Below are 13732 nucleotides of genomic sequence, written 5' to 3'. Positions count from 1 at the left end.
ATTTACACTACATGAATGGTGTTGTGTGAAAAATCTAATTCCATTGCTTCCCCTTTTCTCAGTCCATCATATGATATTTAAGATAGATATTTAAGATAGACCCACATTGGGGTGCCTGGGTGGCTCAGTGGGTTAAGCCTCTGCCTTTGGCTCAGGTCATGATCTCAGGATCCTGGAATCGAGCCATGTATTGGGCTCTCTCCTCAGCAGGGAGCCTGCTTCCTCCTCTCTCTCTCTCTCTCTGCCTGCCTCTCTGCCTACTTGTGATCTCTGTCAAATTAATAAATAAAAAATCTTAAAAAAAAAAGATAGACCCACGTTGCTGTGGGAAAGTCTAGCTTATTGCACCAAATTGCTGCAAAGCATTCCAAGTTGAGCATCCATGGTTTTAATTATTCCCTCCCCCACCCCAATGATGGCAACCAGATGGCTTCCAACTTCCTTTCATCACAAACAACACTGTGATGAACAGATTTGAACATGACCCTATGAGCCTATGTGAAAACTTCTTTGGACCCTATACCCGAGTGGAACACATATATGTTTTAAATGTCACTAAATCCTATTAATGGCATGTGAAAGATGCTTGTCTCCCCACATTTTCATTAGCTCTTACATTATCTGACTGTAATTTTTGCCTATAGTTTGGGTGTAAGGTGGCATCTCATTGTTTGAATTTCTCTGATTATATGAGATTCAGAATCTTCTCCTATACTTGTCGGGGTTTTGGGCTTCGCCTTCAGTGAACTGCCCATTCCTGTCTTGGGCCCATTATCTATTGGGTTTCCTATCTTTTTCTTGTCAATTTGCAGAGGTAACTTGTAAATTTTAGATATTAATGTCTCGTTGGTTGTTGATGTTCCCAATATCATCCCCAATATGTTGCTCACGTCCAGTTTGTCTGTGGCGGTGGTTCTCAAACTTTACCATGCACCAGAATCTTCTGTAAGGCTTGCTAAAACACAGATCGCTGAGCCACGCCCCGAAGTTTCTGACTCAGTAGAGCAGGCCTGAGGCTCGAGATTCTACATTTCGAATAAGTACTCAAGTACCTGATGGTACGGGGAACACACTTTGCAAATAACTGGCCCATTGTGCCTTCCTTTGAACAAATTTGCTCCATTGAACAAATCCTTAATTTTGATGTTTTAAAATTTATTTATCTTCATTTTACAGATGAGGGAACTGGAGCTTAAGGAAGTGAAGTGAAAGACCCAAGGTCACACAGTGAGCTGGGATTTGGACCCATATCTGGCCAACCCCAGATCCCATAGTCCTAACTGCTCTGCTATCCTGTCCACCAACTTTTGGGATGTAGTGACCACAGGCTGAGGCATTTGTCCTGAGACTATGGGAAACTTTAGTAAGTTCCTGCATGAGACAGACACAGAGGGAGAAACATAGCACAGGGCTGCTGAGAGTCACTGGGACAGTTCTTACCCCATAGTTCCAGGGATGGAGCAATTTCCCTCACACCCCGAGGAAGTCCCCACCCATCCCGGAACTACCCTCTTACCAAAGCCGTGTAACCTCTTGGTTTCTGAGGTCCAAAGAGCCCTGTGTGGGGCAGTCCAGGCTCTCAGCATGAGGAGTCTGGCCACACTTCCTCCTGTAGCTTCCAGGATCACTTCTCATTATGGTTTCATTCCTGGCACTGCAAGAGGGGGGGAAACCACAGGCAGTTGGACAGCTGCTTCCCAAAAACCTCTAGAGGTGGTATAAGGATGGGACTTCCCTACCAGCTAGATCTCGAGGGGACAGTTTTGATCCATGGCCAAATGGTGACATTAGTGAAATTGTCTCCAGCTGCCCCTTACAGTGGTGACACTTTTCATTTTGGGCCTGCAACTTCCTACACTCTCCCAGCTTCCCACCAGAGACTCCTAGCAGACCTTCACAACAGAGTGTTGGGAGGAGTCCTCAGGCCACTGTCCTTTGGTCACCATGTGTTTCGAGAGCATGCAATCTGTACCAGGCATTGTGCTAGACAAGAGGGAGATATAGAACAAGCCCTGTCCCCTGGCGGGAGTGGGGGGGGGTGCTCACGGCTTGATGGGGGAGACAGGTCCCTAAATAATTACAGCATAAAGTTCTCAATTGTGAAACTGAAGAGTGAGCAACTAGCTCTTCCTAGGGAAAACAGAAAAGGCTTTGCAGAGGGGGTGACTTACAAGCAAGACTTTGAAGGATGAGCAAAACTTTTGGCAAGTAGAGGAAGGTAGACAGGAGAGCCCTCCAGAAGGGGCCATCATGAGCAAAGGGCAGGGAGCTTGAGGGAGCATTGCACCCTCCAAGACTGGTAACTAGTTAGCTCTACGACACCAGTGAGGCACCGCAGCCCAGGGGGCCAGACTGAGTGAGTTCTGAGTCCCAATTCTATCATCTGCTGGCTGGCTGACCTTGGATAAGCTCCTGGATGTCTCTGGTCTTGGTTTCCTCACCTATAAAATAAGGATAATAATAAGTCTCGTTGATCTTGTAGATCATTGCAAGACTTCAGCATGACCCATGTAAAAGGACATACAGGAAGTGCTCAATAAATGTGACCACAACCGTTGTTGGAGGAACATAAGGTGTGGAGGGTGAAAAACAGGACTTATAGGAGAGGAAAGCAGAGGAGCAGGCAGATTGAGAAGTCCCTTGAAGTGCAGGTCATGGGGAGTGACCACAAGGGGTCTAGCTGCTTGGAGAGGTGGGTTGACTAGAGGGCAGAGGAGAGCCTGGGCTCTGAGAGCTGGGGCAGGACCTGATGACTAAAGCTGAGACCTGACTCAGATGTGGTAGGAGGAAGGAAGAGGAGAGAGCACGTTCAGGAGGGGTAGGGGTAAGAGGGCTCCCTCCTCCCTCCCTGCTCAGAAACTCTGCCTCTCACAACCTTTGATTAGATTCATTCATTCATTTGTGCCTGCCTGCCTGCCTGCCTGCCTTCCTTCCTTCCTTCCTTCATTCCACAACTGTTTAATACTTGAACCCTGGCCTCATGGTGTTTACATTCTAGAAAATCTATACTACTATTAAGCAATGTAGCTTGGAGCTTCCAGATCCAGTCTCCACCCATTCAGGCTTAAATGATCAGAAATTGGCAGCCCTATTGGTGTGTCCTCCCATTTCTTGCCTATCCTCAGACATTTCAGATGAAGGGCAAAGGGTCTTAGAGTTAGGCCAGCCTGTCCTGCCTACTTCCTGGGATGGTGAGTTCACAGGTGACAGCCCTTTCCATCCAGTGCAAGAATTAACACCTGCCTCCGTGGCCCCCTCCTCCCACCTCTCACCCTCCCCCAACACACACACCAGAACCTTACAGGGCACAACTGCTCCCTAGACCATGGGCAGCTCTGCCCTGATGCCCGGAAAATGACATGACCTGCAGAAACTTCTCATTAATGTCTAAAAGTGACTTGTTCCAAAAAACAAACCAAAAAATCCTTGTTTTTGAAGCTTATCATGTAGACAAAGGGATAGTGTCTTTGATGTGCAAAGAAGATATTCAAACAAATAATAAACACTCCCAGTGCAATAGAAAAATAGGCAAATTATGTGTACGGGCCACAGAGAAGAAAATACAAGTAACTCTGAAATGTGGCAAGTGTCAACTTCACGTATAGTAAGAGAAACATACATTAACACCACATCGAGAGAATATTGTTCAGTCACTGGAATGGCTAAGTTTGGAAAGTCTGGTCACTTACCATGTGGGTACAGGTGCGAGGAGACAGACATTGTCCCACGTTGCTCGTGGAAATGTACATTGCTATAAACCTTATTTAACAATATTTTACATGCTTGGACCCATTGACGCAGCAAATACACAGCCAGGAACTTCTACATTTACACTCACAAAAGTGGAGGTGATGGATGTGCAAAGAAAACTGTTGAGATTAGAAATAAACAAATGGGGGAACCTAGGTGGCTCAGTGGGTTAAGCCTCTCCTTTCGGCTCAGGTCATGATCTCAGGGTCCTGGGATCGAGCCCCACGTCCGGCTCTCCGCTCAGCTGGGGGCCTGCTTACCCCCTCTCTGCCTTCCTACTTGTGATCTCTCTCTCTCTCTCTCTGTCAAACAAGTAAATAAAATTTTTAAAAGAAATAAATAAGCAAATGTTCAGTGATTGGAGACTGATTAAGTAATCCGCAGCTCACACAGATAATAGGATGCCATACAGCCATTAATAAAAATGAAGAAGCTTTCTATGAACGGATGGGAAATTACTTCCAAGATAAAGTAAGCGAGGCGGGAAAAGCAGGATGCAGGGAGGCACGCACTTTGAAGAGTGGTGTCCTTTTGTCTAAAGAGGGTGGGAAATGTCTTTGTGTATATGCACAGTGTATATAGTTCTGAAATGATATAAGAAATGGGTTCCAGTTGTTGCCAAAGCTGGAAGAGTGTATAGTTATATAATAAGGAGAGAAGGAAACCCTTTTTCATGCCATGTCTTGAATGTTGTACCACAAATACAAATTACATAAAAGCAGTTTTGTTAAAGTCGCTATTGTGATACTTATTGTACTCTGTAACACCATCTGTTTCCATGTCTGTCTGATCTCCCCCCACATCCACCACTCCCAACACACACGCACACACACATCTTGTGAGGGGAAAAGGGATCGTCAGTTCTGACTCATTCCTGTACTCCATGGAGCCCAGCATCACACCCAGCACAAAGCGAGAGCTCAGAAAATTTGAATACATGTTCATAATGACTACCTTCTCCAAGAAGACCCCAGTTGGTCTAGCCTTGTAGTAGTCTTACTTTTGTGTAGACCACTCCCACATTGAATAGGGATGACCTGTGGAATCAACAGGCTACTTTACCTTGCTCTCCTGGATCACTCTTTCTTGGGGGAGAGCTGCCCCCATGTTGGGAGCACACTCAGGCAAGCCTTACCGAGAGGTTCTCTTGTTGAGTAATGGGCACCTCTTGTTCTGGGAGTGAGGCATCTTGGGAATGGATCCTCAGCCCCAGTCAGTCTCTCACATGATTCCAGGAGGCTCTCGACTGCAGCCTCATGAAAAATCTCAAGTCAAACCACTGAGCTAAGCTGCCCCCCAATTCCTGACCCACAGAAACCGTGTAAGATAATAACCCTTTGTAATGTTTTAAGCTGCTAAATTTTGGGTAGTTTGTTACACAACGATATATACCTAATGCAATCAATAAGTCTTTAATAAGCATTTACTGAGTTTCAGTTCTGTGGGGCAGTGCAAGGGAAAAAGGCATGCTTCTGCCTTCAGGGAAACAGGCCACGTGCACATTCATTCCTTCAGCTATCATTTATTCTTTTTTTTTAAAAGATTTTATTTATTTATTTGACAGAGAGAGAGAGAGATCACAAGTAGGCAGAGAGGCAGGCAGAGGGAGAGGAGGTAGTAGGCTCCCTGCTGAGCAGAGAGCCTGATGTGGGGCTCGATCCCAGGACCCTGAGATTATGACCTGAGCCGAAGGCAGAGGCCTTAACCCACTGAGCCACCCAGACACCCCAATTTATTCTTATTTTTTAAAAGATTTTATTTTTCACCCAACGTGGGGCTCAAACTCACCACCCCGAGACTAGGAGTCACACACTCCACTGACTGAGCCAGCCAGATGCCCTTCAGCTAACATTTATTGAGCACTTACTATATTCCTGGTCCTGTCTTGAATGCTGAGTCATAGAATGCTGGCAATCAAAATACACTATGGGACAAGAGGAAACTTTCTACAGTGACGAAATGTTTATCTTACGGAGTTGAAGTTATGTGGATGCGTATGCATTTGTAAATACTCAGCAAATGTACACTCAAGCTATGTATTTTGCTCAATGTAAATTTTACATAAAAAAATACTGTAAACAGTGGTACCTGGGTGGCTCAGTAGGTTAAATTCGGACTCTTGATTTCTACTCAGGTCATGATCTCAGGTTCCTGAGATGAGACTTCCGTGGGGGTCCCCCCTAGCCATGGAGGCTGCTTGAGACTCTCTCACTCTCTGCACCCCCCCGCCCCTCCCCCCTTTTAAAAAATGCTGTAAAAAAAAAAAACATTGAACTCTAGTTAATAATATGTGGGCTGAAGTAATTAACTTTGAAATACATTTTAAAAAGATGCATTGATGACTGGCCTCTGGGTGGCTCAGTGGGTTAGGCGGTTGAGTATCTGCCCTCCACTCAGATCATGATCTCAGGGTCCTGGGATGGAGCCCCCCACCAACCCCACTGGGTGCTCAGTGGGGAGTCTGCTATCCCTCTGCCCATCCTCCCACCCCCTGCTTGTGCGCTCATTCTCTCTCAAATAAATAAAACCTATTAAAAAAAGATGAATTGGGGTATCTCTGCCTACCTGTGATCTCTGTCTGTCAAATAAATAAATTAAATCTTTAAAAAAAAAGATGAATTGATGGATAGCTGGATGGACAGACATGTGATGAAGCAAGCAGAATGTTAACAATGGAATGTGAATGGTAAGTACTATAGAGCTTTTGTTGTAAATCTTTCAATTTTGCTGTATGTTTGGAAATTTTCATAACAAAATGTTTAAGGAAAAGACCTTCAATAACCACATATCTCAGCCCTCTCGTTTATTATTACTATTTTAATTACACAAATAAATACGGTCGAGTTTAAAAATGAAAAAAAAAAATCTGAGAAACAGTCACCATCTCTTCCCCCTGATTCCAATGTTCCTATCTTCCTCAGACAAAACTTCTGTTCTTGTGGGCTGTAGAGTTTCCACATCTTTCCCTTTAGGTTTACATACAGATATAGGTGAATACAAAACCATGTTCCTTTTTAAGTGTACTTTCATAGTACTCTGCAAGTATGTGTTGGGGATCTCTCCATGTCAATTCGTGCACACTGCCTCAGTTGGTAGGATGTGCCTTGTTCAAGGTGCAAAGCTCAGAGAGGAGGTCTCGTCCAAAAGCAGAGAGCAAATCAAGAATTGCCAGGTGGGACTGGAACCCACTCTCCTGGTTCTGGAGCCTGGGCGCACCCCCGCGGTGGCGTGGCCGCCGCCGAGTGGGGGCGGGGCCGGGACCTTGGCTTTATTTCGCGGAATGCTGGCGGGTGGCAGGTCTGGCTTAGCACCCTCACCCGCCGAAGGGACCTGCCTGAGCTTGTGCGCACCCGGACCCAGGAGGAAGTCCGATGAGTGCTTCCTCTTTTCTTGCCCTCCGGGGACGCTGGGGGAAGGCAGGGGGTTGTGAAACTGAACTGTCCCCCAACTCCCCTGTGTGTGGGGGTGGGGGTACGGGGAAACCCGTCAGCTGGAGGAGGCACGCAGCTGGGGTCAGAAAAACAACGTCTTGGGCTCCCCTCAACACCCCCATTCCCGCCCAGTCCCGCCAGACCCCTGAGTAGGAGGTCAGCTGACTCTAGGATGGTACCTGGTGTAGGTAAGCTTCTGAGACACACGTAGTCTTCCCAGTCACCCACCGGAGAAAGCCCCAGCTCCTTATCAGCTTCTGCAGCCATTTCCAACCTGATTTTCCACCTGTTTTCGCCCAGGGGCTTCAGGCACCAACAACACAGTAGTGTTTGTGGTTCATCAGCCAAGCCAGGCTGTTTTTCCCTCCAGTCTTTGTCAGGCTGTCTCTTCTGTCTGAAATACCCTTTGCCATGATCGTCTGTTAGCATCCTTTAAATGTCGACCTATCGCCTCTTTCAAGAAGTCCTCCTTGATGCACCCCAGGCGGGACCAGTGGCCCTCCTACTTAGCCTTGCAAAACAATGGGCCTCTCAGTATTTCCCCCAGCATTTTCCACTCTGTATTTGAGTTGTCGGTTTAAGTTTGTCTCCCTGATTTGATTGGATGTTGCTTGAAGGCATCTTGTTCATTTTTTGTGCTTCCAGCCCCTGGCAGACATGCACATAATAAGCCCTTTATAAATATTAACAGAATTAACCAAAGAATAAAGGGTTTGGATCTCAGTGTTATCCTTCACTGGCTGTTTGCAAACCTTAAACTTCAGTTTCTTCATCTGTAAAATGGGCCGATGAATAATACCTGCATGGAACTTGCAAATAAGCAGAAGAGACAGACAATAAACAGATTAACTTATTATAAATGTGTATTATAGTGCCTGGTGGTGACAAGTTCTCTGGCGAAAACTAAGGCAGGGTGGGGGAAGGAGATAGAGGTGATGGAGAATGTAGGAACTTTAGGAAGGGGCATCAGTGACCTGTTGGGGTGGTTGTGAGTTTCTTAGGAGCTGGTCTTCTCAGATTTTCATTTACCTCTCTTGTAAAATGAGGGCAGCAGTGACCTGCCTGGGAGAATATTGCTGTCAAATGAACACTGACTACTTTGTAAATAAAAGGGGAAATATCTGAACCCTGAAGTAATGACTGTGGCTCTCTTCCCCATCCACCATCTTGTTTTGAATATAGAACAATCAACAGTGGTCCCAAAGAATTTGAAATATGAAATGCAAATGCCCTCTGAGATAGGAAAATATATTTTTGAAAGAGCCATCATCTGACTCACCGTAAAGTGAAGCCAGTGTTGTTCCCCAGCTCATGCCCTCCCCCCAGGACTGAGCCCTGAGATGTGTCCCCTAGTCCGAATTTGTCTCCCTGCTCCTCAGGTTCCAGGGCACTCTTACTGAGTTTGTGTACTCATTACAAGCACAGGCTTTGAAAGTACACCGGAGACTCACAGAACTCGGTTTGAATCCCAGCCCTGTCATTTGCTGGCTGGGTGACCTTGGGCAGGTGTCTTTACCTCTCTGAGCTACCCATTTGTAATCATTCCTATCTCAAAGAGATTTAAATCAGATGATACAAGTGAGGGCACCATAATAAGAGCTTTTAATGTGATGATTTAATGACCTGGTGAAGTAGGTACTCTTATCATTCCACTTTGCAGATGAGAAAACGAAATCACAGTTAGTGAAAGGTAGTTAGTCCATCTTCAATGCCTTTGCTTCCATCGTTCCTCCATCCCTGACCCATGGTCAAGTACACACCAAAAACTATTCTTAACTTTTTCATCCTCTAAAAATCCTACCCAGCTCTATCTATCTATCGATTCTATCTCTGTCTCTGATTTAAGTATTTTTTTTTTAAGTCATCTCTACACCCAATGTGGGACTCAAACTCACAACCCCAAGATCAAGAGTCACATGCTGGTAGACTGAGCCAGCCAGGCACCCCAAAGTCTCTGATTGTTAAATTGACTTTTAATTTTTGAGCAGTTAATATATTTAAGTGTTTCACAATTCTAGAGTACGAAGGGTATACTAGGACCAGTAAGTCTCCTTCCCTGCTCTGTCACCCAGACCATCAACACTTGTTATTATCTGTCTTTTTAATTTTAGCCATTCTAATGTGTGCAGTGACATCTCTTTGTATTTCCCTAATGACTAATGATAATAAGCATCTTTTCATGTGCTTGTTAGCTATTTGTATAATTTTTTTTGAGAAATGTCTACTCAGATCTTTTGTCCACTTTTCAATTATGTTGTCTTTCTATTGTTGAGTTGTAAGGGTATACATATTTGGGTAACCAGTCCAATAGGAGATCCGTATCCACCCCCATTCTATGCATTATCTTTTCATTTTCTTGATTGTCTCATTTGCTGCACAAGTTTTTGGTTTTGATGAAGACTAATTTATCAATTTTTGTTGTTTTTACCTGTGTCACATTCAAGAAGGCTTTGCTTAATCCAAGGTCATGAAGATTTTTATACTTTTAGCTCAGACATTTATCTATGATCCATTTTGACTTATTTTTGTGGATGGTGTGAGGTAGGGGTCCAATTTAATGATTTTGCGTGGGGATATCTAGCTCTTCTAGCACCATTCAGAGAAAAGACTATTCTTTCCCCCCATTGAATTGTCTTGGCACCCTTGTTGGAAATCAGTTGGCCATAATGTGAGGGTTTACTTCTGGACTCTCAATTCTGTTCCATTGTTATATATTTCTATCTTTATAAAGTACCACACTGTCTTGATTACTGTAACTTTGTACTAAGTTTTGGAATTGGGAATTTTGAGTCCTCCAACTTTGTTTTACTTTTTCAAGACTGCTTGGTTGTTCTGGATTCCTTGCATTTCCCTATAAATTTTAGGATGAGCTTGTCTATTTTTTCAATATATGGGAATTATGTTGATCAATTTGAAGACTATCATCACCTTCACAATATTAAGTCCTCCAATCTATAGAGAAATATCTTCTCCATGAGATATCTTGCTCATTCTATAGGATGACTTTGTTTAGGTCTTTTTCAGTTTCTTTCAAGGGTGATTTTTTAGTTTTTGAATTATCTTGCACTACTTTTCTTAAAATTATTCCCAAGGATTTTATTCGTTTTGGTGATATTGTAAATGAAATTGTTTTCTTAATCTTATTTTCAGATTGTTCATTGCTAGTGTATAGAAATATGATTAGTTTTGGGGCACCCGAGTGGCTCACTCAGTTGAGCGTCTGACTCTTGATTTCAGATCGAGATCAAGGGTTGTGAGATCAAACCCCGTGTTGGGCTCTGGGCTGGGCATGGAGCCTGGTTAGGATCATCTCTCCCTCTCTCCCTTTGCCCCTCCCTCCCATTAATTAATTAATTAATTAATTAAATTTTTAAAATGCGATTTTTTTATACATCCTTATTCTTTTTGACAACAGCTTGGTACTCCATTATTGTTATAGGTTATTTCCAACCCTTTCCTAGTAAAAGTGATGCTGTATTGACTTCCCTTGTACATACCTATGAAGTCTCAAGTATTCTGATCTTTTCTCTCTCTGAGCTCTTATAACTGTTAGTTGCCACCACCTTGGCCCATGCCACCATTATATTATCCTTGGACGACTGCCTCGGTCTGCTCATTGAGTTCCCTGCTTTCCTCATTCATGCCTTTCTAGACCACTCTCCACCCAGCAACCAGACAGATCCTGTTAAAACACAAGCCAGTGTGGTTTACTCCTCTGCTCAAAACCCTCCAATGGCTCCCATCTTGTGTCAGTTAAAGTTTCATACCAACACCAAGACTTCTTGGCCTCATAATCTGACTTCACTACCTTTTCAACATCGTCTCCATCAATCTCCTCTGCACCCAGTCTGATCCAGCTACATGGCCTCCTTTATTCCTTAAACACATCCAAGTGCAGTTGCACCTCAGGACCTTTGCCATTACTGTTCCTTCTGTTTGGAACACACTTCCCTCAGATTATCACATGACTCATTCCCCCAATTCACCAGGTCTCAGCTACATGCTACTTCCTCAGTGAGGTCCTCCCTGACCACTCTGTCTTAAGTCACCTTCCACCCTCTTGCCCTGATTTATTTTTCTTGTAATCCTATCACTCTTGTTCATAAGATGTCAATTGATTTTCACAAAGACTCACTGAGATAAATACTATTGTTTTTTCCACCCCATAGCTGAGAAAACGAGGCTCAGAGGGGTGATCTGATTTGTTCAAGATCATTCCATTGATAAATGGCAGTGCCAGAGTTTGAACTCTAGTTTGATCCCAAAGAGGCAGCATTTAGCACTACTTCTTGTGGTCAGCTATATTCCCCAGGACAATGAATGAATGAATGAATGAATGAATTAACTGATAAAATATTTGCCACCCCAAGTACTGGTAAGGCAGCATTTTAGGGTAAATTTGTAATTGTATAAATGTTCTTTGATGCTAATATGAGTTAGATGGGAATTTTTCTTAATTAAAAAGAACAACAAGGGGCACCTGGGTGGCTCAGTGGGTTAAGCCTCTGCCTTCGGCTCCGGTCGTGATCCTGGGGTCCTGGGATCAAGCCCGGCATTGGGTTCTCCGCTCAGCTGGGAGCCTGCTTCCCTTCCTCTCTCTCTGCCTGCCTCTCTGCCTACTTGTGATCTCTGTCAAATAAATAAATAAAATCTTTAAAAAAAAAGTTAGATTGGCCTTTAAAAAATAAATAAATAATAAAAAGAAAAATAAAAAGAACAACAATACCAAATTGGCAAGGATGTGGAGAAACTAGAAACCATACATTGCTGGTTGGGATACAAAATGGCATAATTGCTTTGAAAACCAATTTAGCAGGGTATTATCAGGTTAAAAAATACACTCACTTGACCCAGCAAATTCAGTCCTAACTATTTCCTCAAGAGAAAGGAAAACATGTCCACGCGAAGGCTTGTGCATGAATGTTCATAGCAGCTTTATTCATGTAACCAAAACCTGAAAAAAACCCAAATGTCCATCAACAAGGAAATGGATAAACAAACTGTGGTATGTCTACACTACGGAGTACTACTCAGCAGTGAAAAGGAACAAAATACTGCAACACAAAACAACATGGAAAATCTCAAAAGCAATATGCAAGTAAAAGAAGACAGACATAAAAGAAACATATGGTATGATTGCATTTATTTGAAATTCTAGAAAATACAAAACTAATTTATAATAGACAAAAAGCCAAAAACAGTGGTTACCTAAGGCAATGGAGAGGGGAGAAGCTGACTGCAATAGAGTACAACGGAACTCTTTGGAGTGATAGAAATGTTCTATATCTTTGTTGTTGTTGTTGTTGTTTATTTATTTATTTGACAGAGAGATAGAGAGAGAGAGAGGGAACACAAGCAGGGAGAGTGGGAGAAGGAGAAGCAGGCTTCCTGCTGAGCAGGGAGCCTGATATGGGCCTCGATCCCAGGACCCTGGGATCATGACCTGAGCCAAAGGCAGCAGCATAATGAATGAGCCCCCCAGGTGCCTAGAAATGTTCTATATCTTGATTAGGGTGGGGTTACATGGGTGTATACCTTTACCAAACTCAACAAGCTGAATATTTTAATGGTGCATTTTATGTATGAAACTATGCCCCAGTAAAGTTGATAGGAGCTTTGGAAACACACGCATAGATTTTTACTGCAGCATTATTTCAATAGCAAAAAAAAAAAGTTGGTGGGGGGAGGTGGAATTGACTATTAACAGGACAATGTTCCAGCTGTCTGGTCCTTTGCCATCAGAATGACGAACTTGTGAAAGATGGTGTAGCTGATGCTAATGATGACTGTCTCGTGTCCCCAGAACATGTATCTCTCTTCCTGGAAGCTCTTTCTGGTGGCTGGAGCATGCAAGGGGCAGCCAGAAATACTGGAGGATTAATGCCCCCCAGGAGCATCCCTCATCCAATGTCTGCTGGGAGTTAGTACATTAATGCCCCAGCTCCCTCATCTTCCAGGAAGGATAACTATGAAATGGGTATACCTCAGTGTCTCCAGAATTCCTTCTCCAGCAGGAGTGAGTTCCAGGAACCCACAGTTGTAACTTCATTGGCAATGGTCTCTTAATTGGCTTTCTTCCCTGTCCTATCTTATCCACCTCCTCCCCTACCAGGGTTTTCTACATCTCTCAGATAACCTACTTTCACTGGAATCCATGTCTAGGGTCTGCTTCTGGGGAACTCTAATTAAGATTAATGGATGATGGGTGCTTGGGTGGCTCAGTTGGTTGAGTGTCTGCTTTTGGCTCGGGTCAGGATCCCAGGGTCCTGGGATCCAGCCCCGCATTGGGCTACCTGCTCAGCGGGGAGTCTGCTTCTCTCCCTCTGCCCCTTCCCTGCTCTTGCTGTCTCTCTCTCTCTCTCTCAAATAAATAAATAAAACCTTAAAAAAAAAAGACTGATGGATGATACCAAGAGTCAGTCAAGATGTGGGGAAATAAGGGGAGGAAGTTGAGGGGATGGGGTAACTGGTGATGGACATTAAGGTGGACATGTGATGTAATGAGCACTGGATGTTATATAAGACTAATTGAATTTAATTAATTTTTTAAA

Source organism: Lontra canadensis, unplaced genomic scaffold (assembly GCF_010015895.1).
Source record: "Lontra canadensis isolate GAN:19392208 unplaced genomic scaffold, GSC_riverotter_1.0 scaffold16, whole genome shotgun sequence".
Classification (NCBI taxonomy): Eukaryota; Metazoa; Chordata; class Mammalia; order Carnivora; family Mustelidae; genus Lontra; species Lontra canadensis.
Note: the sequence above shows the minus strand (reverse complement) of the source record.